This window comes from Stigmatopora argus, chromosome 17, assembly GCF_051989625.1.
Source record: "Stigmatopora argus isolate UIUO_Sarg chromosome 17, RoL_Sarg_1.0, whole genome shotgun sequence".
In the NCBI taxonomy this organism is placed as follows: domain Eukaryota; kingdom Metazoa; phylum Chordata; class Actinopteri; order Syngnathiformes; family Syngnathidae; genus Stigmatopora; species Stigmatopora argus.
The window spans coordinates 7,968,095-7,992,586 of record NC_135403.1 but is presented as its reverse complement, the minus strand read 5'-3'; the positions used below and the strand labels follow the sequence as shown (position 1 = coordinate 7,992,586).

The 24,492-nt window shown below is 38.0% G+C and overlaps 1 long non-coding RNA gene across 1 annotated transcript in view; it reads left to right on the top strand.

The window, feature by feature from the left end:
- The window catches only part of LOC144091603 (uncharacterized), a 41,341-nt gene extending 17,537 nt beyond the window's left edge, over positions 1 to 23,804 (top strand). Inside the window, exons 3-4 of the long non-coding RNA XR_013305771.1 lie at positions 14,897 to 14,980; positions 23,757 to 23,804. This is a non-coding gene — a long non-coding RNA (uncharacterized LOC144091603). The remainder of the gene's footprint in view (positions 1 to 14,896; positions 14,981 to 23,756) is intronic.
- Positions 23,805 to 24,492: the final 688 nt, after the last annotated feature.

The window sequence follows — 24,492 nt, the reverse complement described above, 5'->3', positions numbered from 1 at the left end:
ACTGCAACTCATCTAAAAGGACCCCCGTGAGAGCTTGAGGAAAAAGCCTTGCTTAGTATGCTGTGCTCATTTACGTATTCTCCCTTTGGGGCCTTAATTCCCAGATGTCTACTGCTGAAAAGACATATACTAATGACAAACTTTGTCTTGTACTTCAGTAGTTTGATTTTGAAGGCCGCCAAATCCTTTGGTGAAATTATGGTAAATATTATATTGTTGGTCTACAAGTTCCCTCCTTCATCAAGCCGTAATGGGAACACACTATCAATGAATAATTCAAAAATAATTTCCCAATCAACTGTATGTAGAGTACTTTCTAACCATTGAAATTATTTGAGGTTGAAATAAACTGTGCGCCCCCCAAAATAATTTATGCCATTAAAGTTTGCAATGAATAATACAGACAATTGCAGCTGTTTTAACAGAAACACTAAGTAAATAGTAATTGCGGACGAAAAAGTTATTTAACGTAATGAATTCATTCTTTTTTTGTTTGTTCCGTTTATCCTCAAAAGGGTCGCGGGGGGTTCTAGAGCCGATCCCAGACAAATATGGGCTGAAATAATCCTTCAAAATAAAATTGGAAAAGGTAAATGTTATAAAATGGAAGGATTCTTAAGAAAAACCCGTTTTGCTTTTCCGACACACGTTAAAATAAATTAAGAAAAAGCAGTCTTACAAACGACAGTAGTAAAGATCATTAACGGTGACAGCCAAACACTTATCTCGGCAAATATTCATCATTGGCCTTTCTGAAGGCGTGTTCAACAAATTGGAAGGGAGAGATGTCTCTCCAGTTATTATTTAGCAGGCTGTGAGGAGGTGCCATAAAAGCGAAATGCATCCTCTGCGTGAGTTGTGCAGCAAACAAGAAATTAGACACACGTCGGTATCCTAGGGCATACACATGGCATGATAAAACGCAGTCAAGCATCATAATCTGAACATTTGCTATTGATTGTTCACACAGGAAATTTTATTTGGAAATGGATTTTCGGATGCAGTATAAGCGTTGACACCAGATGCTTTAAAAACCTCTTTTGATTCATTAAAAAGTCACTGTCACCAGAGACGAGACAGGGGCAGAGGGTTAATCATTGCTCACTCTGTGTATGTGTGTGTGCGAGACGCAGCTGAGTGATCCCCCTCATGTCTCTGAGGTGTAATTAGCTTTGGCGTGGCCTGCCGTTGTTCTGCAGGCCTCCCGAGTCCCAAGACTCAGCTGGCTGTGTCATGGCAGAGGCAGTTCTGTTTGGGGGAGCAAGCAGTGGACCCGCTATGGTGAAGAAGGGACTAGGGGGTCACATTAGAATAATATGCTCGAAAGACTTTGTCCAACAAATACAATATCTTTGTTATTTTTCTCTTCTCTGCTGTTGTTCTTTCATTGCATTTCATGCCTTACATTTTTTTAGTCATTTTCTCGTCATGTGTCGTTAATATTTTATTATCTCTTCTAAAATTCCTAGTTTTCCTAGCCATTTTCTTATAATTCAGTCTGTCATCCGTCACTTGTTCGTGTAAAGCTGGTGGATATCAGTCGGTTTGAAAACTTTGTTTTAGGCCATACATAGAGTTTTATTACTTAAAATGACAACAACTATGACTATAATTTACAATGATGTATAGGTCCAATAGATCTGACAGTCATCCTAAAGTGGATTTAGTCTTTGTAGTCAGATATTTCCCATTAGCAGTCTCATAAGATTGTACAAATGTACCTATGGTATTTTAGCACATGGATTTCTTTGCATGAAATCATTTTATTTCAATTCCCTCCCCCATATTTCAATTCTTTGTCTTTTCCCGCATCCTTGTATTGATTTCTTTTCACCTAGTGCACCATGAAGCCTATCAATATTCCACTCGGTGATTGTCAACAAACATCCACCAGCCTACACCAGCAGTTAAAATCCTTAACGCACTCATTTTAATGGTAAAGAAAATGGAGCTTGTATTTATTCACACGCCTCCTCAAATTCTAGAGGTGTTTTCGTCAACTAGGTGGCCTATGACCTATCTAATGTGCCTTCAATTTACAGTGTAATGATTAGTATTCCGTGTTTAAACATAACAATCCACTATAGATTAATTGTTGCAACCTTAAATAAAGCCATCACCCGTAGATGTTTTCTATCTTGTGTGAATAAAGGCTCTATAGTTCGCTTGGGTTTATTGCGGAAGACAACGTTAGGAAAAATAAAATCAGCTTATGCAAAGGTTCTTTATTGTTAAAGTTTGGATACAATATGGTTAACCTTTGTTTACACCATACTATGGTAGAGAAGAATGTTGAAAAAAACTATTACACAAAATACTGTGTCCGAATGAATGTTTTATGATAGCAGCACTTAGACCTTGAAACTGCTTGATTCAAAGTCATAAATCTTAAATTATTTCCAAAATGAAAAAGAATTGATTCTTCCATCCAAGAAACTAGTAGATTCTGAGCTCTTAAGCGGTTGCTACACACATGTATATGTATATGTACTATATGTATGTGTACTATATGTATGTGTACTATATCTATATGTACTATATGTATATGTACTATATCTATATGTACTATATGTATATGTACTATATGTATATTTACAATATATATATGTATATGTACTATATGTATATGTACTATATGTATATGTAATATATGTATATGTACTATATGTATATGTAATATATGTATATGTAATATATGTATATGTACTATATGTATATGTATATGTAATATATGTATATGTACTATATGTATATGTGTATGTACTATATGTATATGTACTATAGGTCCATGTATATGTACTATATGTCTATGTATATGTACTATACGTCTATGTATATGTACTATATGTACTGTCTATGTATATGTACATGTACTATGTTATATATATATATATATATATATATATATATATATATATATATATATATATATATATATATATATACAGTGGTACCTCGTCATACGACCGTTCGTCATACGGAATGCTCGTCTTACGGGGGAAATTTCGATCGAATAATTCGCCCGTGATGCGGTCAAAATTTCGTTATGCGACCAAGCCAGGTGGCCATGGCATTTTTTTTTGCATATCTTTCGTGTACGTATAACAATATTTACGAGCACCGGATGAGCTATTCAGACCAGGAAACGCACAACGCCCATGCGCGGGGAAAAGAGGGCTTTCTGGGTAATGAAGTATACTCGTGCTCGCAACAGCATCCCCGGTAGCAACTCTATCATAGGCGCCGTTCGAGGGGATGCGAACACAGATGCTACAAGCTAAAAGGAGCCGCTAGCCAGCGCCCCTGAAGCTCCCATGAGCAGCGGGGCGATCGCTGATAAAAGACTCTGCTCGTTGGCTGCTCATAAGAACATCGGGGGCACTGGCTCGCAACAGCATCCCCGGTAGCAACTCTATCATAGTCGCCGTTCGAGGGGATGCGAACACAGATGCTACAAGCTAAAATGAGCCGCTAGCCAGCGCCCTCGAAGCTCCCATGAGCAGCGGTGCGATCGCTGATAAAACTGCTGCTCGTTGGCAAGTGGTCGTGCGTTCTCCGATTGTGAGGACATTTGTGTGCATCATTTTCGGAATATTTTGAAGGGAATAGTACGACAGCAAACAGCCCATCGATAGCGAACGTGAGGGTGGAGTGTTTGTTCTGTTTACGAGTGCGTTATGTGGAAGAAAAAAAAAACGAAGCCCCTCTCCCCTCGGCGAAATCCGGCCAATTTTAGTTAGATTAAACACTTTATTTCTATTAAACCACTCGTTATTTATTACTTTGTCAATATATGGCGAATTATAAGAAATAAAACATTTTTTTCAATCCAATATCCTGTTTTTGGTGTTTTTTTCAGAGAGTTGGAACTAATTAATTTGTTTCCCATTCATTTCAATGGGAAACTTTACCTCGAGTTACGAGAATCTTGTCATACGAGCTCAGTCCCGGAACGGATTAAGCTCGTATGTCGAGGTACCACTGTATATATATTGCTTTTTTTACATGCCTGCAAATAGATTGGAATAGGTCTTACATAGATGGATTGTGAAGCTAGTATTTAGTGTTGACATGTTTAACAAACTGGTCAGTGCAGGCTATTAGATAAAAAATTAAGGAGGTAGAGCTATTTTGATGAAGGCAAAGGCCATTGAATGTTCTTGGGGAAAAAAGTGAAACTTTAATGACAAGTATTGAGTTTGTAGAATGTAATTAATGAAGTGAAGGAGGGGTCGCCAAGCCTCATTAAAAATGGTGACTCTAATTCTATGTCCCTAAACAGACAGCTTGGGTGAACATCACAATGCCATTTCACTAATGATCGGGTCAGTGCCTTCATCCATAACCTGAGCATGCCAATCAGGATGCCACACATACCTAGGCGCATACTCAATTGTATTCTTTGTGTGCTCTTCGACAAGGGAAAAGGCCAAATCTGTAGCATGGAGTCATGAGGACACCACAGGAAGCACCTTAAGCTAAGGCATTCAAGGGATGTAAGAAGGTATCTGCCATCTGGTTGACCTTTTATTTAGTCTTATCAATACTCAGGAGACTAACTAATATTGAACCCGGAATTTACTGTTCGCTAGAGCAGAACTAATCTAACATCTGCACTGCCAAATTGCCATTTGGGTCTCAGAAAACAATCGCACATACAGTTTACGCTTAAAGCTATCCAGAAATCCTATAGATTAAGGTGATTAGTGAACACCAGTATGAAAGATGTGCATTATCAATTTCTTTCTTAATGTTGTGTGCAACTTAGCTGTCACATTCCGAACAAATAAACCCCCTAACCCTCAGAAAAGGTAACACACAGCATGGCGTTTGCATGTTTTGTCAATGGATGAATGGGTTTACTTATTGTTTAGGATAATTGAGGAGTTTCTTTCCATAGATGTTAATGAATCTTTTGATGGTTGTGGGTGTGATGTCTTGTTTTATCGTAGTACACAGCATTTTGAAGCAATGCACAAATTTGTTTATTTCAGCATGGCTGTAGGCCCACACCCAGACGTTTTCGAACCCCTCCCCCAGCGTACGTAGACCTTGAGGCAGCAGAGAGAAGCGCTGTCCCACATAATAACATCTCTTAATGAACGTGACATTTTGCTGATATTTGCATGTCATGCATGATGTTAAATTTGCATGCTGAAACACTAATCTTCATCTTAAATAAAGCTTAACAAATGCACACAATCCATCATGCAAATATTTACTACAGGTGACCCATGTAGCTTAGCCAAGTCACCCATTTAACACTTCTTCCTCTGTAACTTTCATTAAAATCTTGCACACACGGCTTGTTTACAAAGCATTGGAGCAAAACGGAGAATTTGTGCAGAGAGAAACTTTCAATCCCATCTGTCACCAGATGAAATTGCGCTGGTGACAAGTGGCAAAATATCAATCAGTAGTAATTTCTTCTCACCGCCTTGGCTGTCAAAGCTGCAGTAGAAAGTTGACCCCCTGTCGTTATACATTTGTTTAGTCTTTACATCATCCACCGCACCGAATACAAAACACTCAAAGACGTTGCAACAACAACCTGAGAATGTCAAGCTGCAGGGTCATTTTTATGGCGTGTTCCTCTCAGTCTTGCTAAAAAATATGACTTTACTAAAAGCCACTGGCAGGTAGACAAGCGAGACAATATTGATTACTTCTCATATTAATCATATAAAAGCAATAGTAAAGTTTACCTTTAACACCCCTAATGGCGATGTTACCGGAGTGGTAGACAGCTTTCACCAATAATAGTGCCTATGTCAGCAGCTTGGGGCCTAGACAGCCTTCGGAGGCTCACCGGAGTGCCTGTCAAGGATGCAACTGATTGCTATTACTGGCTCCAATAGAATGAATGTCATTCCAGTCAACACTGTCTGTGTATGTGTCTCTCATGTCAAACTGAATCCAACTCCAGTGTCGCCTACAGACAAAAACACTGAAGTGCGCCTGAAATGATTCCCCCAGCCATTCTCGCAAAACACTGCCGCTGTGAGTATGGTTGAATAGAAATTTCAGCACATTCCTTTTGTATATACTATACCCGAGGAAAAGAAAAAATATGTTGTTGCTACTGGTTCATTGGTGAAAGTGAAGCTGAAGGCTGGAATATGGGTTAAGGTGATAAGAATTACACTTTAAATGAAAAGTCGATTTTTTTTCAACTAGAATAACTATTTAGGGAGGTAGCAAACATGTGCGACTGTTGAAGAATTGCAGATGTAGACTTTTTGGAAGCATCCTTTCTATGAAATGAGCCAATTCAATTGTCTCTTTCAGTGGAAGTACACACATTATGAGAATCTGGGTATTCTTGTGCCAATTCCATTCCTTTCATGTCAAGCAACAGGAAATATGACATCTTTACATGATTTTGCTGATTCTAGTATTGGTTTGTCTTTATAATTTAGTATATCTGAGGTCTGTTATGAGTGGATTTTCCTGATAGTATGATCCAAAGTGGATAAGAACTGGCTGACAATTTTGAGTAAGGGACATCTTTTTTGGGGGGTCAAATGTCTGTTAAAACAAGAAAAAAAAAAAACTAAAACATGCACACATTAAATGTAACCAATAAAAGAAGTGCCTGACAAATTTGAAATAAAAATACTACATCATATATAGTATCGTGTAATGCAGCCACAAAACGCAATAATAATATGGAATTTTCAACATTCACAATCCATCTTTTTTCTCTACCCGCATCCTTGAAATTGCAAAATTCGGGACAATAATATATAGGCATCATCAAATGAATGACCTACATTTTACCCAAGTGACTCTTCTATTATCTTGTTCCAATAACATACTGAAGCGGAATAATAAAACTGCATAACTTATCTTTAACGATTTTTTTCTGTATAGCTTCCATAACTTTGTTTTTCAAAATGAGATTCAAAATCAAAACAACTCGGTGGTCAGCCAGCGTACTTTGAGTGATTGGAATCAGCAATTTAAATGTGTTGCATAGAGTGCAACAAAACAGCTCTATTGCAAGACTCAAAAACAAAAAAAAGAAAAGAAAAAGGAATTAGATTGTTAGTGCCCCTTCTCATTTACACTTGTGACCACTCTAGTATATGCTTTTATAGTGACACTCTTCAGGTGTATATCTGTTCATCACCCCTTCCAAGATGCATGGAGCGCATCTGTGGGCTTCCTCTGGAGCCTCTTGAGAGGGCCACAAAGGCTTCTAATTATCCCTGACCTTCTGGCTCTCCCTCAGCTTGCCTCCCTCTCAGGGCCCCTGTGGCTCACTCGGGACTGCCTTCTCCTCATGGGTTTCACATCTTTACCCAGTTTGCCCCATCTCACCTCCAAAATAACCTCTAAGCTTGGCCTCAGCCGTTAATTGCTGCCATTTCTGAGACAAAGGCAATGTTTTGTGCAGGACAATCCTGAAGGTCATTCAACGAGAAAAGCTTAGCCATTGTTGTCTGTTCATGCTCATGGGTTTGTTTTCTAATCATATTGGTCTTATCATTTTTATCATTATTGGTATAGAATTTTTTGATAACATTTTAAGCTATTTTATTAAAGTTTATAAGAAAACATCCCATCTTTCAACCTTTTTGAATTGGTCCTTTTTGCCAATCTCTGCAAACATATCATTAAGATGTGGCTGACTGAATCAAATAAGAATTTTTGATGTTTAATTTTCAATTCAGCTTCACACTCTTCAGAATAGTTAGTTGCCTTGCTGCATAATCTGAACCACGACGAAAAAAAGGAACCGAAAGAAAACGGAGGTTAGTTTTTTAGTTGCTGTCCGAATTTTTATGCTCTTAGAGGCCCATAAACTTTAAAATGATAGCATTTCCACCTGCCACGAACCGCAAACCATCAGGGACTTTTCTCCCTTTTTCATTACACATCATTGCCATAGATCAGAATGTCCGATGAGTAATCTGATCCAAAACATTGCCATGGAGACTGTAATTATGTATCTTCTAATGTGCAGGATAGAAATAGACATAGAGCAAAAGGGGTTGACACATAAAGCATGTCAGTTAATATCAGAGTTTCAGAGCCATGCTGTAAATAATGACTCCACTGCTACTCTCTGTCTCTGGTTGAAAGCTGGTGGTCGACAGAAAGAGTTGCCAAGGAAACCGTGAATTAAATAAATCTTAGTTTATTTAGGCGAGGCTGGGCGAAGCTTGATCTTGCAACTCTTTAGATGACCTTCTTTAAGACTCCACACTAATAATTAATTGAAAACTTCAACAAGTGACTGTTGTGACTTACTCTACACAGTATTTTAACACTCAAAACCTCATTAAATACACATTCATAAGATAGATTTAGAGATCACTGTTATACTTGAGAGAACTCAATTTTCCCTTTAAATGCAAGCTAACATTGCAGGAATGACCTTGAATGCTAACAGCAAAACCGAAAAAAACCAACTACAAATTACAGAGCATAACCTCTCAAATTGTAAAACCGACCCATCACTACGATTAACCCATGGCTTCCTACCAGAGTAATCGAGCAATTACGCATCATATTCCAGGCTAATTATAATAATCAAAATTGTATGCAAGCCTTTAGAAACGTAAAATACAAAAAAACCCACTACATTTTAGCATTCTTTTTATTTAGTATCCAATCAAAGAGTTTGAGATTGATGGAATTTAAATGTAGAATCTATGGGTAGCATTGTTTGAATCTGGGTTGCAATTCTTAATACATTTTCTAGAGTGATTGCATCAAATAGATTTAGCAAATTTTCCTGTTATGCATTGGAGGGAAAAATCATTTAAAAAAATATGTACAAGTCTGTCAAGTAATCAAAAATCAAATCACTCAACTATGGAATCATTTTGTAGTTTGTTTGCACCAATGAAAGTGGATATTGAAAACACTTGCAGACACAATGTTCTTTGTAAAATCTACAAGCTGCATTTGTTCATTTGTGTTTTTCCACTTCCTCTTGAATATGAGATACCTAGCTACAGACATTGTGACATCCTGTTTTGTTATTTATGTGTGGTTCAAGGGTGTGAAAGCATGCTGATGTGTTTTGTCCTTGTTATGCATGTTGATTCTTTGTGCACCAATGTTATGTACTCAGTTTCTGCAATTACAAATCAAAAATGCGAACAACACGGCACTGAATTCCCCAGTTCATCCATAATTGATCAATAGATGTCCTTGCTGCTCGTACTGGATGAACCCCGGAAGCGGGCCTTAAACAGATCGCCATGTCCTGGCGTTCATCCCAGCGAGCAAAAGAAGGACCCATATGACAAGGATTGGGGAGCTGAGGCTGAACAAAGCTGCTCAAATATTGATCACTGGAGGTGTCTTTGAGGTGTTTAGTCTCAGCCAAACAGCCGCCTGTGGGACTTGGTGGTGGGTTTTAAAGGCTACACAGCCAAGAGTGTAAGCACAGACAGGCTTTGTTGGCTTCATTCACCTTCCACTGTTTATTCAAGCAGAACAGAAGTCCTCGGAGGGAGTAGAACATTAGCAGAACCGTATTGCATTAATCAATGAGGATTTATCGAATACACACGCACACTGAATCTTTTCCTTAAAAGAAATTTGAACTTAAATCGCTCGAGATTATATGAATATATGGAGAATACAGGTTTCTACCGATCCATTTTTGCTTTTTTATGCATGCGCACAAAAAAGAATTTCTTTGTCAGATAAAAGTCTGGTATTTGCACCTATAGGTGACACGGTACTCGGACGTTTGGTCGCCGGACGTTTGGTCGCCTGACGTTTGGTCGTTGGACGTTTGGTCGCCCGACGTTTGGTCGCCCGACGTTTGGTCGCCCGGACGTTTGGTCGCCGGACGTTTGACAACATGACAGAGAGTTTACTGTTGAAACCAGCTCTCAAAATTATATTCATGAGAGAGAGTTTAATATCTAAATATCTACTGTTGAAACCAGCTCTCAAAATTATATTCACCCGGGCGACCAAACGTCCGGCGACCAAACATCTGGGCGACCAAACGTCCGGGCTACCAAACGTCCGGTCACGAGGTGACACGAATGTGACCCAATGCACAAAATACTACTACATCACTAGAATGTAGTTATTGATATAGATGATGTGATAACCAATAAGTCCATATGGAAAACATTTGAAATGATCAGTGGATTCTTAGTTTCTTTCTTTGACTGTGGGCAAACACTCCATATTAAGGAGTGGAAAATAAAAACACTTGCTTGCAACTGGCTGTTCTCGAATGAATTAAAGTCAACTTTTTTGGAGCCCCAAACTTCAACTCCTCCTAGGTAGACTGCCAACACTTGCTACCCTCATAGCTGATTTGGATGACTTCCACTATTCCCCTGCATGTCAACACAGCATCAGGTGCATTTCATCTCATTCCATGCCATATTCAAATGTCTATCCACGCTACTGCAGGCTGCTCAGGGGTGACGACTGGCCAAACATTGCCACTTTGCCAGCATCCCAACACAAGCTGCAGATTCACACAGTGACAAAGGGTCTGTTCACCCTGCTGGCACAAGCCCCCGCCTGCCCATCTGGTCCTTTAAAAACAGGTGCCAGTCACTCATCACGCCTGCCCTCCTATCTTCCTGAAAGACACAGCCTTCCAACACTGAGGTCCTTGGCTAGCTTCTCAGTTCCTCACCTCATTACTGCCAACACACTTATCTCCTGCTGGGGACATAGCCCACATAACACCAGAGCGTTAGAGTGTTAGAGTTGTTCAGAATCTGTTCACAAGCACAAGCAGTAGCCCAATTTTAAACTGGGATATGGCGGCAAGTGACTAGATACTGTCAACTTGGCTTGCCACTTTATTTCTGAAAAAACACATGTCCAATGAAGGGACGGTCACTCGCTTTGTCTTGTCCATTCATGGAATGATTGAAGTGGAATAATTGTCTCGCCAGGGAAGACAAGCGCTTGTCGAAAGCCACATCAATCCACCGTGTGTCACTCAAACTTGTCAGGAAAGAAAACTCAACTGGGAGCAGAGAATGTAGACACTGATTTGGCTGACAAAAATCCCCTTGATATTAGCACTTAAGCTGTCTTTTGATGAAGCTCATCAATGAGGCTGGCTACTACCCTCAGACTGATATTTTTTATAGTGTATGTTGTTTTATAATGTATATAAACAAATTTTAAAGGTGTGAAAAATATTTGTAGCCAGTCATAGTTTTTTTAAATTTATTTTTTCAATTCTAACCTTAACGTTGTTTAATGAAAGTAATGTTCCTTTTCCGTTGTATCACAATTTGGTGCAAACACAATAATAATTATTGATACAGAACCATTTCTGATGGTAAGAGAAGACCTGGTTTGAAAAATGCCTTCAAGGTTTTTGCTTCCTGGGAGATTGCTAGACTCACACTGCATGTCTAGATGGCAATTGAGTGTCTTGTTGGGTGTTTTGCTTTAATTTTGAGTGGATACAATGCATTGACATAGTCAAATCTAGATAAAGAACAAAAAGGCAATACGCATTGATTTTGTTCAGCCCAACTCTGATTGTACACTGGGTCTTTGGTTATCTGTTCCGTGTGAACAGGCTGATCACGGGGTTGAACTGCAGATGTTGCTGATTGATTAAGTCACTTCACACGGCTGTCTACTTCATGTTTTCTGATCAGTCAGTCACGTACGTGCTTCAAAAGGTGGAAATGTGCTGGAGAGCACGTTTTGCAAACCACTGTTGGTCTTATCTCTGAATCCCTAACTACTTCCAGAACTGGATTCTGCTTTGCTGTCATGGTTTAATCTTCAACTTGTGAATATACTTATTGGAGAGTGTGAACTCAAAGGCAGCTGGATTTTCACGCTATTTCATTCAGTTTTAGAACATTTTAGTTTGTGTTCTTTATATAGAACTAGCACCTGGACCAAACACCAGGAAAGCACGTGTTATATCCTTGGCGTTTAACACACTTTCTTTGTACAAGCATGCATTAGCATTTCTGCTTTTCAAATCCCATCTTTCCTCATGTGTAGATTTTTCTTAGAAGTTACGGCCTTCCTTGTATTCCAGTAATGTGATAAATGCCACCACATCCTCTTTCTTCCTTTTCCCTTTGATAGAGACAAACGCGGATAAAAGCCGCAATGAAAAAAAAAAAAACAGGGGCACGCATGTGTTGCTTTTGATAGCGTCGGCATTGAAAGGACAATCAACGTGCTCAATGAAGGCGGAATAGAAATGTCCAAGCCGAATGTTTTCAACAGAAATACACCACTTTATTCATCTGCACTGTGACAACTTTTGAGCTAAAGCAGGAAGTCAGCATAGCAATAGTTGGAGAATGTTTCCCCTACTGACAGTAGATTTGTCATCCCTAACATTAGATAGGATGAAACTGGATTAGTCAATGACAGGTTTTTAAAGGTTACGACTCACAAGACTTCAGCAAATGCCCTATTTTTTGGCCAGGATGCATTAAAACGTCTATTGTTTGATTTATAGAGTTGATTTATTGCATTCTAAATGAAATTTTTGTTAGCTCAGGATATTAAATTTGGGACCCAAGTGTTCTACCATGAACTGCATATTCATTTAAACAGTTTGATCTTTTAGATTTTGACTTAGACCTGACCTTTTGATCATTTTTTTTGTGAATGTGGACATGCGGTTACATGAATACTCATGTCAATCACCAGTTTTTATGTGTGTATGGTACTGATGCGGATCGCCCGGTTAAAGTTGACATGAACATTTAGGTGTACTGATGTTCCGTAGTATCAAAGCTGGAGCCGTGACTGAGCGTAAAGATTTAAATCTGAAATTCACTGTAAAAGGCCCTTTGACAGAAATTCTCTCTGTTGAGTTGAGATCTTAAAGGATCTAATTATGAGAGTGGTGGGTGGTCTGAAACAGACAGGTAGGGAGAGAAAAAAAATCACAGCTCTGCTGATAATGAAGTGTGAAAGCGGCTAAAGATAGGATGACATCTCTTACGCATGACTTTCAAATAATTCTCTTACAAATGACATTCTCATCAAAACAGCTAGTTTGCCTAATATGCAAGGCTAAAAGTCGGATTCAGTCATAAATCTGAGCTTTTAGAGAAATTTCACAGCATGATTCTGCTTCACACTAAAAGGATTCCTTCAAATTATAAACACAAGGTCATTTTAAACATTTGAATAATGATGTTTTTCTGGAGGAAGAAGGATCCCAACCCTAATTTGAATGCGCTAGAGAAGGTAAAAGATGTATGATAAATAATGGTTTCGCTGTGGATACTTTGTGTCCTTGGGCAATGATTGCAACCGTAACAACTATTAGAGTTTGAGAAGTGTTGTATTCCTCAAGATTACCTACGCTATCACTTTGGCTCTTTATTATACTTTATGCATGAGAAACGTGCAGAAAAACCCACTCAGCAATCAGCTCTTGATCTGTGCAAAAGCCAATTTGCTCTTTGTTTTGCTTCTGCTGCATATCAACTGAGACGAGAGTCACTTTGGTTTTTCATTTTGATCATCAGCACCAGTCAAGAACTCTTGATTGTGCCCAGCGAGTGAGTCATTTCCAATCATGATCTGAGACTCATACAGTATCTGTCATGAATAAACATGGCCAATAAACCCAGTCTTTTCTCCCCTCATATTATTCTAATTCTCACCTGCTGTATTAAAATGTGTAATATCCTCACAATTGCAGCCTGAGTGATGTCTATTGTATCAACAATATCATATCAAGCAACAAAGACCTAATTAATACCTGCCTGGATATGATGAGGAATAATTAGTGGCATCCTGGAGAGTCAGTGACAGCAATCGTACAAGCAACACACGAGAGGCCATGAATGGAATGAAACAGAAAAGGAGTCTCATTCACCAATTGTTCTTGGGATTTATTCTTATGAAATCTCCCTTAATGAATTTTTAAAATTGCAATATGATATTCACTGGAAACCAGTTTAGGATGTACTGTGCCTGAGTTCAGGGACCCTCATCACGCTCATGAAGATAAAATAATGGGAGAATTGTTCTTGAATTTGCCAGTCTTAGTGGTCTTTGTTGGAATAAGAACCCCTGTATTATTGATGATTATATGTACTGTATTTTCTGGACTATAATTCACTTTTTTCTCATAGTTTGGTTGGCCTGCGATTAATACTTACCACCAAGAGCCCATTTGTTTAGGCTATAGTTATCCAAAAAACTGTAAATGTTACATTAACAGGTGCCGGTTTACCTTGTTGTTGTTCTTCATTTAACTATTTTCACTTTAACATGTGTTTGTTCTGGGTTTCTGATTTAAATGCTCCACCATTAAACTATGACAAAAGAAAAATTAGTTTACTACTCTTAAAATTCACATGTAAGTAACTTAACTTATTTTTCCGCCTAAGCGAACATGAACTCAAATCAAAGACTTCAGTTTCAACCTTACAGAAAGACAAGTGCAATCACATTGGAAAAGGGCTGCGCACATGCGGATAAATTATGTTAATAACCTGTCAACGAACTAGTACAACCTCTAGATAATAGCACAACATTGTAATCTGGCCCTCTGGAAGGATTGCAAAATGAAAGTCTATATCACTAAAACTCCCCACCAAAGAGAGGAAGAGTGAAAGTGACAAGCAGCAGGAAAGACAAAGATGCTACACAGACACCTCACCCATTCAACAATATCCCTTCTACGGAGGAGAGGGAATATTGTAAAAAGAGTCATTCCCTTCCAGGAAAAGAATAAAGCACACATCAAAGGAGAAAAATATTGTAAAAAAAAATCTGGGTTGCCCATAAATATGAGAAATGACTTATGCCAGAGAAGGGATGGATGGAATATCATCACATCTTGATAACTCGATTTGACTTTCAGTTTTGCACTGTGATCCACACACAGATGATATTCTGTTTGAAAACTATCAACCAGAACCTCAAAGGAGTATTGCTTTCCTCGCAGGTTTCTAGAGTGCGGAACCATCCCATCATTGGGTGCAGTTGGGCTTCCAAAGGCTGATGACTCCTCAAAACGGTGCAGGGCGAGGTTAGTATGCCATCTTTCCCACATGGTTTAAATAGAAGAAGTGTTTCATAGCAAGACTTGCTATCTCACAGCCAGTGTTGGTTAGAATAACACATTTGCTTTTAATGCCATTCCAGCAAACTAAATGGCCTCATTAAATGAGCATCTAGTGATGCCATTAGAGGAGATAAAGTGAATTAGACGATAGGCCTTCGCTGTTATTTAATGAAATGTCTTCCAACAGGACATGACATCCAAGTGGCAAACTGTTTAGTAAATTTTTTATTGCCAACTAGTCATTTGAAAATGGTCTGTTATTTCTTGTCGGATTCATTCACGGTAGCAAAATGCGTCACACAAAATGAGGACAATGTGTCTACTAAATTTAGTCACTAAAAAATAATAATGAGGTCAAAAGTGTTAACCGGGTCCATTTTTTTTTAGATACAGTATCTGGCAGAAATGTTAAAACAATAAGTAACGTTCAGTTTTCTGGTATTTTAGCGATGTCATTGGACAAAAGATGTAGTGTAAATGGAAGACCGCATTTCATTATGTCGTAAAGTCCTGATCTTCCAGTGGCCTGCAGGGTACACGGTCGATTGGTCGCCGGTCTTTTGGTCGCCGATCTTTTGGTTGCCGGTCTTTTGGTTACCCGGAAGGTTATTGATAATTACCATTTAAATTGTTGCTCAAATTCCCTAAATACAAACTGTGAATTACTATTTAGTCATACTTAATGCCTAGTAATTATTAGGCTAAAGAAAAGTTCCAAATTTCCTGGACTTTTATTGTTTTTTGTTGGAGAACTTGTTAAGACCCTGACTGACGTACCTTCTTAAAGGGGCAACTCATGTAAATACAAACTCTTATACACTCACACTTCGGCTCAGTGAAACTGCTCATGGCCATTGTTGGCTTTTATTGATACGTAGACCGTGTTGTTTTACCTTATTTTGTCGCCGGTCTTTTGGTCGCCCGTTGTCGCGGTCGGGGCGACCAAAAGACCGTGACCAAAAGACCGCGACCAAAAGACCGGCGACCAAAAGACAGCGACCAAAAGACTGGCGACCAATCGACCGCACACGGGCCTGCAGTTGGACAGAACTAAATTTGTTTTGCCAGTGGCTGTGTAAGGAGGAATAGCAATGAGTAACAAATCTAATTGTGGCTAAAAATACCATAAAAAGGGGAAAGTGACATACCTGTGCCATTAAACAAGCATTAGGGGGATGTTTGTAGTTTTACTACCCTTTGACATTAAATATCTTGAAGAATTTGGCCAACAAACACTAAAATCTTTTTTTTTTTCCAATCCATGTCACCACAGTAAGTATCCTTTATCTATTTTTACATCTTAAGCAGATATTTTCCAAAACTTTGTAGACAAATGTTTGTTTGTATTTAATATAGTGACATTTGTAACTAACTACATGGCAACCTGAGGTGTTTTAATTCAATGGCTTTGAAAATATTCCGTTTTGTTGGTGTGAAGGAAGTTTATTTTAGCACTTTTTCCCCTTGGCTATTAACATGCTTACTCATTTGCACATTTTGATGAATTTAGCCCGCAGCTGTCTTGAGGCCCGTTGTGAATGTATATGTTTAACTTCAAACGTGTCAATTTTGCTCATGTGCAAATATTATGTGAAAGGATTTACACAGATTTTAAAAGGCTGCTATCCAGTTTTATTCTGAAAGCTGTGATAATGGCGTGTTAACCCTTAACACACGTGCACACAAATACCTATAAAAGAAAAAGGAGGTGTTCAGAGTGATTGCACACATTGAAGATTGCTATCAATGTGTGAATGCATTCTGGTTTGTTCCCACTTGATGGATAAGGGAAGTCAAGGCCAAATGAATGTGTGCGCTCATGCTTGTTTGTGGAGGGAATTGGAGATAGCAACAACAAAAAGGTAAAATGCCCAATGCAACAAAAAAAGGCCTTGATAACAGCATGTGTAGTAAATGTTTAAAAAGCTCTCTGTTGACAACATTTCTTTCATAGATAATTCTGTCCTTATTTAATTAAAGATATTGCATCAGTGAAAGAAAATGTGAATTTTCAGCAATGCCTTTTCCCTGATATAATTTCATGCAAATGATCTGCTACAGAGGCTTTTAGTCGGGAGGAAAAAGGGGGAGCTTCATCACAAATCCTGGTTGGCTAATCAAAAGATTTAACCGAGCACTGAAGTTGAGGACTCACCATGAGTCTCCATGAATTGGAATAGCCAAATTTAAATTAAGTCCTGCAGGGTGTGCATGAAAGGATTTCTACTCATGCACATTTAACCTAAAATGACTGCAGATACAAAAAAAAAAGACAACAAAAATTGATTCTTATCATTGGCTTATTTACTGCAGAATAACGTGATTTTAAATGATGTCAAACCATCCAAATTTCAATCAAATCAGGAGTTTTTATGTGACATTGTTGACTAACAAACTAAATAAATCAGAGTAAAAAGTGCACAGGTCTCAACAATTGCATAAAAATAATACATTGTGAACGTCACAACATATTTAAAGAATATTATTATATTATTATTTTTATATTAAATATTTAAAGAAAGAAAAATAAATGGTAGTCATGGTCTCCATTCACATGTTCCTCCCACTGCCAGTGTGGCGTTTCAGTCATCACCACATTTTTTAATGTTTTCTTCAATGCCCTCTAGCCATGAAGGTTTCATGTGGATGTGGTTTGCATTATGTATCAATTCATTTACTAGTGTTTGTAATGCTGCTCACACGTCATGAAAAGATAACATACTTCACAAAGGATATGATTTCGCACACCCGTAAGATTAGCTCTGGTTGTAGATTGTTTACCAAGTCCGGACAGCTTTGCACTTACCTCCTTACACAGAAGCCTATTTGGTCACTGAGGCCAGGTGACAGATAAAGCTTGCGGTCACTCCAGATCCAGAGCTGTAACGTCACAGACCTTAGTAAACACAGATAATCAGTGACTCATTGAACCCACAAGCACAGGACTGACCGGTTGTTCAGCAAGGTTATCTTCAACAAAAAGTGGAGTCTGGAACCTGCAGGCATGTGACAGTGTGGAATGCTTGTGTGACCTTGTTAGGATATGACTCCACAGAAACCCCAACACTGCCCCTGGTTAAAGGTTAACACCCACAGATGATAAAAGTGGTTTAGTTTTTGTTGACCATGTCGCCAGTGTGGAATACATTTGAAGGTTTACATTCTTAACAGCAGAGCAGGCTGAGCTTAGATGTGCTAAACTAAAACTAATTGATACTTGATAGGATGTCTGATTTTACGTTTGTGTATATTCAATAGAATTTTTCATTAAATACTAAACCTACAATGATAAATCACTTTACTACGTTGTTTACAAGTTTCAGTTATGATGGATTAACACAAGTCATGGTTCCAGTTTGTACCGCATCTTAAAGGAATGTATTTCTACTGAGGATCAAAGCTCTGTTATCCTGATTACTATAACTGGAATTATATAGGTAAAGTATGTCTTGTGCAAAGTATAAACTATAGAAAGGCCAAATAGGCTGCATTTTTATGTCTGTGACCACAAGGCATTTCATTATGACTGAAATCCATGACTTGGTGAAGTTCAATATTTACTCAGCACAATGGACAGTCCAACTCTCTTTCATAGCTCTGCAAACCGAGCACTACAGATACTATCTATATGATTTTTCACAGCCCTAATCTAACCTCTTCCATGTAAGGCTTTTTATTACCGCTCAGGGAGACGAGCTTTATTTGCAAGCTGTTTGCTGTAGCAAATTGTTATTGCTCTGTGGCATTTCAATTGAGTGAGATATCAATGGATTGTGTCATTCACTGGACAGACGTGACTCCAATAGTAAGATGTAATATTGGAAGAAGGATCGTATTAAAGTGAGCTGGTGATAGAACTCAACCTTAAGAGTCTAAGAAATACTCAACAATGGGCTGACGACAAAAGACCAATTGCCAAATTGGTGTATGCTGGAAATCTTAGATAGACTTATGAGACACAATCTATTGGTTTAGATCAGGGGGGTAAGTTAGTTTAAGTTTTGCTAGTTCAGTTGTTGTTAGTTGATGTTAAAGGTGAGTGCAATTTTATACTTAAGTATAAACGAGCATGACCTTTAAAGGCAAAGTTTTTACTGCTTGCATCTGTCCAAAATGAACATACAGTATAGAGAGATAAACATCACATTAAACCAAGGCCAGAGTATTCGATCGCCCCAACAAATAAAATTCCAAAGGCTCCTCAAAAGATTGTAAAAAATGTTCTGCACTGTTGCGCCCACCCTTCCCAGTCCGGCCCCTAGTGATCTCTGGCTTCTGCGTCTTTGTTTCTCTCCTCTTTGTTTCCCGCCTGTCTTCATTAGACGTGTCAAGTTCTTGCTAAAGCTTTGCCAGCCTTCTTCTTATGCTTTGCTGCTCTCATCAGCGTGCCCTTCAGTTGCCTGGAAACTGAGTGTGACGAAGACCTGAGGAAAGCAGCAAAGTACACCTTCTGACGCTAGCCAAACATCAAACGGAGTTATACAAAATGAATAAAACTTTTCAGAAGCTAGGGGAGTGCTTGTAGTATGACTGTGATATGGACTGTTATAATTGCACATATACACACAATAGGTAACACTGACCCTACCACAGAGTCCAAAACAGTATGGCCTCATCATCTTTTTTCCTTCAAAAACTAAGAGAAAGAAAATTAATCATTTAGCTCCGTCCACTCTTGCTCGTTTTGTGTTTTTGCTGCTTTTCTGTCTTAATGATTTGATTTGGTGATTCTCAATGATCCCATTTACTTTGATTTGCTTTGTACTTTGTGCTTTTGCTTTGTTGTTCTGTCTAATCACCCTCTTGCTACTGCCACAATGAAATTTCCCAAAAACGGGATGGATAAAGTTATCCAATCCAATCTAATACTCGAAACAGATAGGTATACGTATTTGAAAACAAAGTCATTACCCAAATAGTTACATTTTCAACTGCTGTAGTGGTTTTCTGTATTATCTTTCCAATTGAAGACAGAATATAAAACAGCTTGTATTTAAATTTAAATGTGTTTGTAAACCTAACAACCTAATGATAATGATCCAGGTGCTATGGTGATGAGAAAACTTCGGACTAAATATTTTTTTAATTAGTTTACAAACAGTGTGCTGCATCTGATCAGGCTGCAGATAACAAGTACTGGCCCACAACAACTAACTTTTTGTTCTACAGCGGTTGATTAACTCTTGTGTATTACAATTGCTGTAATTTTATATTTAGACATACATGTATTCACAACCGGCTATAAGAGAGGGATACGTTAACATATCATATAGTCCGGTATTATTTTTATTACAATACCTTTAAGTAGTCAATGCTAGTAAGAGCGGTTAAAGAATGTAGTACAAAGCAATCATTTTTATTCTGGAATTTTGTTATGAAGTACCCTGTTTCTGTTTAAAACATGGACATGGTACTTCGTAGAAGATATGCCCCTTATAATTTTTGTGTATTCCAGCTCCCTACTGGGAGCGATCTTTACCATGACTGCCCACTTCTTCCAATAGTGAAGGAATCATCTATCACATGCCATGTGTCTTTTTTTGTCACCGACTGCCCACTTGTCACTGTGAAACAAACATTAAAATGAGGCTATCCTCCCATCACTTAGTAAAACTCAAGCAAAGCAAAACTGATTTGTACATCACCCCCAGCCACCATGTGATGTAAAATCAATATAAGGGGCATGTATTTTTATGTCGCTCTGTGGTTGCGGAGCTAATGGCCAAACAAAACAGATTGAGTGTCTGTTAAGAAGGATGATGGGACAGCAAAGTGGGGAAATCAGGAAACAATGAGGCACCTATCTGAGAATAGCACTCCATCTTATCACACGCATTTAGAGGATTGCTTCGCATATTGTGATATTACGGTGATGGCAGCTACCGTGTAGAGGCCGGATAATGTCTGAATGTACTGTATAGTGTGTATCGTGGGCATTGAAAGCCTATTTTCATGCTTTGAAAGGTTGAAGAGACACTGACAGGGCAGACAAATCAGTCAAGCATATCTCAAAATTGAATACATGCAAGTGAATCTAATTGACGGAGAAGCTCAACAATCTTGGCATGTCCATCTCATTCTGTCGTTCTATTGCTTGTTTACTTGTAAAAAGCAGAAAACTCATAGATAGCAAAATATTGCTTAAAATATTTCTTAATAATGCTTGACCAATCATGAATTTTGCTTGGGCTCCCTAATGAAATTTCAATATGGAATTCATGATCCTCAAATATAATCCTTTAAAATTTTGATTTTAGAAAAGAGAGTAAAATGAAAAGAAACACATGAAAGATATTAAAAGCAACAAAAAAGAGACATAATTCATTAAATGGATAGAAAAGGAAAGCAAGAAGCAAAAGTAATAGAGAAAAGAAAGGGAAAATATGCATGGTAGAAGCTTGCTAGATTCTACACAATTATAAAATCATTATAAATTTGACATGTGTATAAACAACATATTTTGGAGCCGATACAACGTAGCCAACTCATAATCTGGCATCAGAGCCATATCACTCAAATAAGGCTCAGGGAAGGCCGGGGGTGTATTTCACAATTCAGCACATCCTGCATCCAATGGCAAGTTAACATAATGCTTAACAAGAATTCAGTGTATTAGGCCCACTGTGTGGTTTGTGTTTTTGTGTTCTCGCCCATTTTTAAACATTTACACAAACCTTGTGTGAAATACAACCAGCCATATTCCTAGTTTGTAGATCCTCAGCCAATCTAATCAATTTATTCTTTTGAAGGGGGCAACCACTATCTTCAAACGCTTTAAAATTAACCATAAAATATGACTGGGGGAATTGTGGGTTACTGACGTTTTCCTGACACTCAGAAACAGATTCCGCCTTGTTATGGGCTGTGTATATGCTACTATGACTTTCTACCGTGCCCTTCTTTTTATCTTGCAGTAACGTTTTGTAAAATTTAAAGCTGATTGTCTTTTCAAGCATTTCTTCCGTTGCTAAAGTGGGAGAACTCCTTTAACTGGGTCTTGAACTGCAGTTTTTAGTAAAAGGGAAGTTGAACAGTTGAAAAAACAGGTCAGTTAACTGGTCAACTGTTAGAGGAAATGCCTAAAATACAAATTTCAAGCTCCATTGATTCGGTGAATAGCAGATTTCTGTTTCAAAAGCTATAAACTCACTTTGAGTCAGACTGGGAGTGTCTGCATTCCAAAGTTTCTCACTGTCTAACCATTTACTTCTCTAACTCTCTTTATGTGTCCCTGTGTAGTATTCAACTTGTGTTTGGCCGTTCATGCGTTTATACTTTCTAGTGTCATTGTGTATGGGCAACATGTAGAAATATATGATAATGACCATAAATAGAAATGAGTTCAGTGCCTTTTATAGGCGCCCATCAGCAAAAGCGAGCGTGTGCCAATGCAGAATTGGATCTCAGCAACAACTTTCCGGAGTTATCATTTCCTATTATTTTCCCTGTTATTTATCGTTCATTTCTTTTCCCCATCAATGTCTCTCTCATAGCGAACTTCATTTTTTTTTTATATTCAAATGTTTTGTCTCTGTCTTATCGCTGGCTCTCCCTGCCCTAATGCATTTCTGTGTCTTGCTGTCTGTCTCTATTTGTCTCTGTGGACATGTTGCTTTGTCTAAGGGCTGCACTCTGACATGGCGTACAGAAATAAGTTTGCTCGCGCAGTGACAGCAGCACATTCCAGCAAGGATGACAGATCGGGATATTGAAAGAGTTGAGGGAAAGGGTTATAGTTAGGTAGCAGCAAGAAGATGGGAAGCTTGTTTGTCGTTACAATAACATTATAAAAATGATTGAAACGGTAAAGCTAATGTAGCATTTCTTTCGACATTCGGAGACTGAGATGTTTTTTAAATTTAAGACTTGCAATTTTTCTTCTTTCGTTCGCAGAAAGTTTAAAATCAAGACCGAAATATAATGTCAAAATTAACCCCGTTTAATAACTTCCCCAAACCAAAAGCCAGCTCGATCTTTGTGTAATCAAAATACCGTACACATTACACATTAGTTACTCAACTAAACACATTATGTCTGCGTTGTAGTTGCCATAATTAGAAAAAAAAGAGTGACTTCACCATAATAATAACTGATACCAAGAAACTTCTACTTGGTTTAATAATCAATGAGCAGAAACAAAACTAATGAGCTACAGGAAATGAAAAAAGGCCTTGAAAAATATGTTCCTTCGCTAGGTCATCCATTCATCTTTTGTTCATTTGAAGATTGTTCTATTCACTCATAGAAATGATGCGTTTATGATTACAACCGTTTCACATGATAATAACACCAGGTGGTTCAAATAAAATACATTGTACCATAAAAATGTGCATGAAATAATACATAACATCCCATGCCAGGTCTGTTGTTGATTATGACCGAATATCATCAACAATGAAGTTGTTTTTAACTTTTGTAATGGTTAAAAAACAATTTGCAGTTGCATATATTAAGATGATTAAGAGAGTTGGATCAGTTGTTTCTTCTTTTTTTTCATAAACTTTAAAAATTTTGCCTCCTTGATGGCCTTTGTTGTAATTCCTTTATTCAAGGTAAACCTTTTCACAGAATTATTTAGAATTATTTCTTTTAAATTGTGAAACTATCCCAGTATGTGAGAAACACTTCAAAAGAATAAGAAAAAAACAGTTTTGTCTAAAATTTTAAAATGTTGTAACCTTATGACACATTCAGAGGACAACAAATGTTATATCTGACACCGTTTTATCGATGTTCACAGATCTTGTGATGTACCACAACTCGTTGTCACAGACTCTTAGCAGCCTCATCCCGTCTGTGGATAATGTAAGTCCAAGTCTTATTTGTCCAGTAACTTTTGAAGATGTACTTTTGTCTACAGTCGCCCCATGACTGTTGAACCTTGTGACAGATGCAAAAGAAACTGTCTTTTCATAATCTCAAGCATGCAGATAAATGCACTTAATCCAATGAAATTGGACTTAAATTGCCCATTTAATAGCTTACAGACGAAACCAATTGTACTAGACTGTGACAAAAGTACATTTTTGTGCGAGGGAATTTTTTTTCTAAGCATTTTTGCACCAAAATTTCCACACCAGAGAAGTAAGGGCACGTCTTTTCAAATAGTGTACTTTTATTATGCTCTCAAAAACTGTATTTTAAGGTGTATTGCCGCCTGCACAGGTTAAACCGGGCTAAACCATGTTTATTAGTTTTCTGACCCTGGCAACAAATAATGGCTGAAATGTGATTGGTTAAATGCTTCAATATGAAAACACACATCTGGAAGCAGAGCAACCAGAGGGAAAATCAATGGAAGGAAGCTAACAGACAATTTGGAATGATTTAATAAGTAATGATGTACAAAATATAATATATGATTCAGATATTTATTAGGCCAGCAGAGAAAGCCTTGAAGGCCCTGATGGCCCGCCACTGCATGAATCACATTTGAAAAATGATTCCACACCAAACCAGACAATAAAAAATGTGTG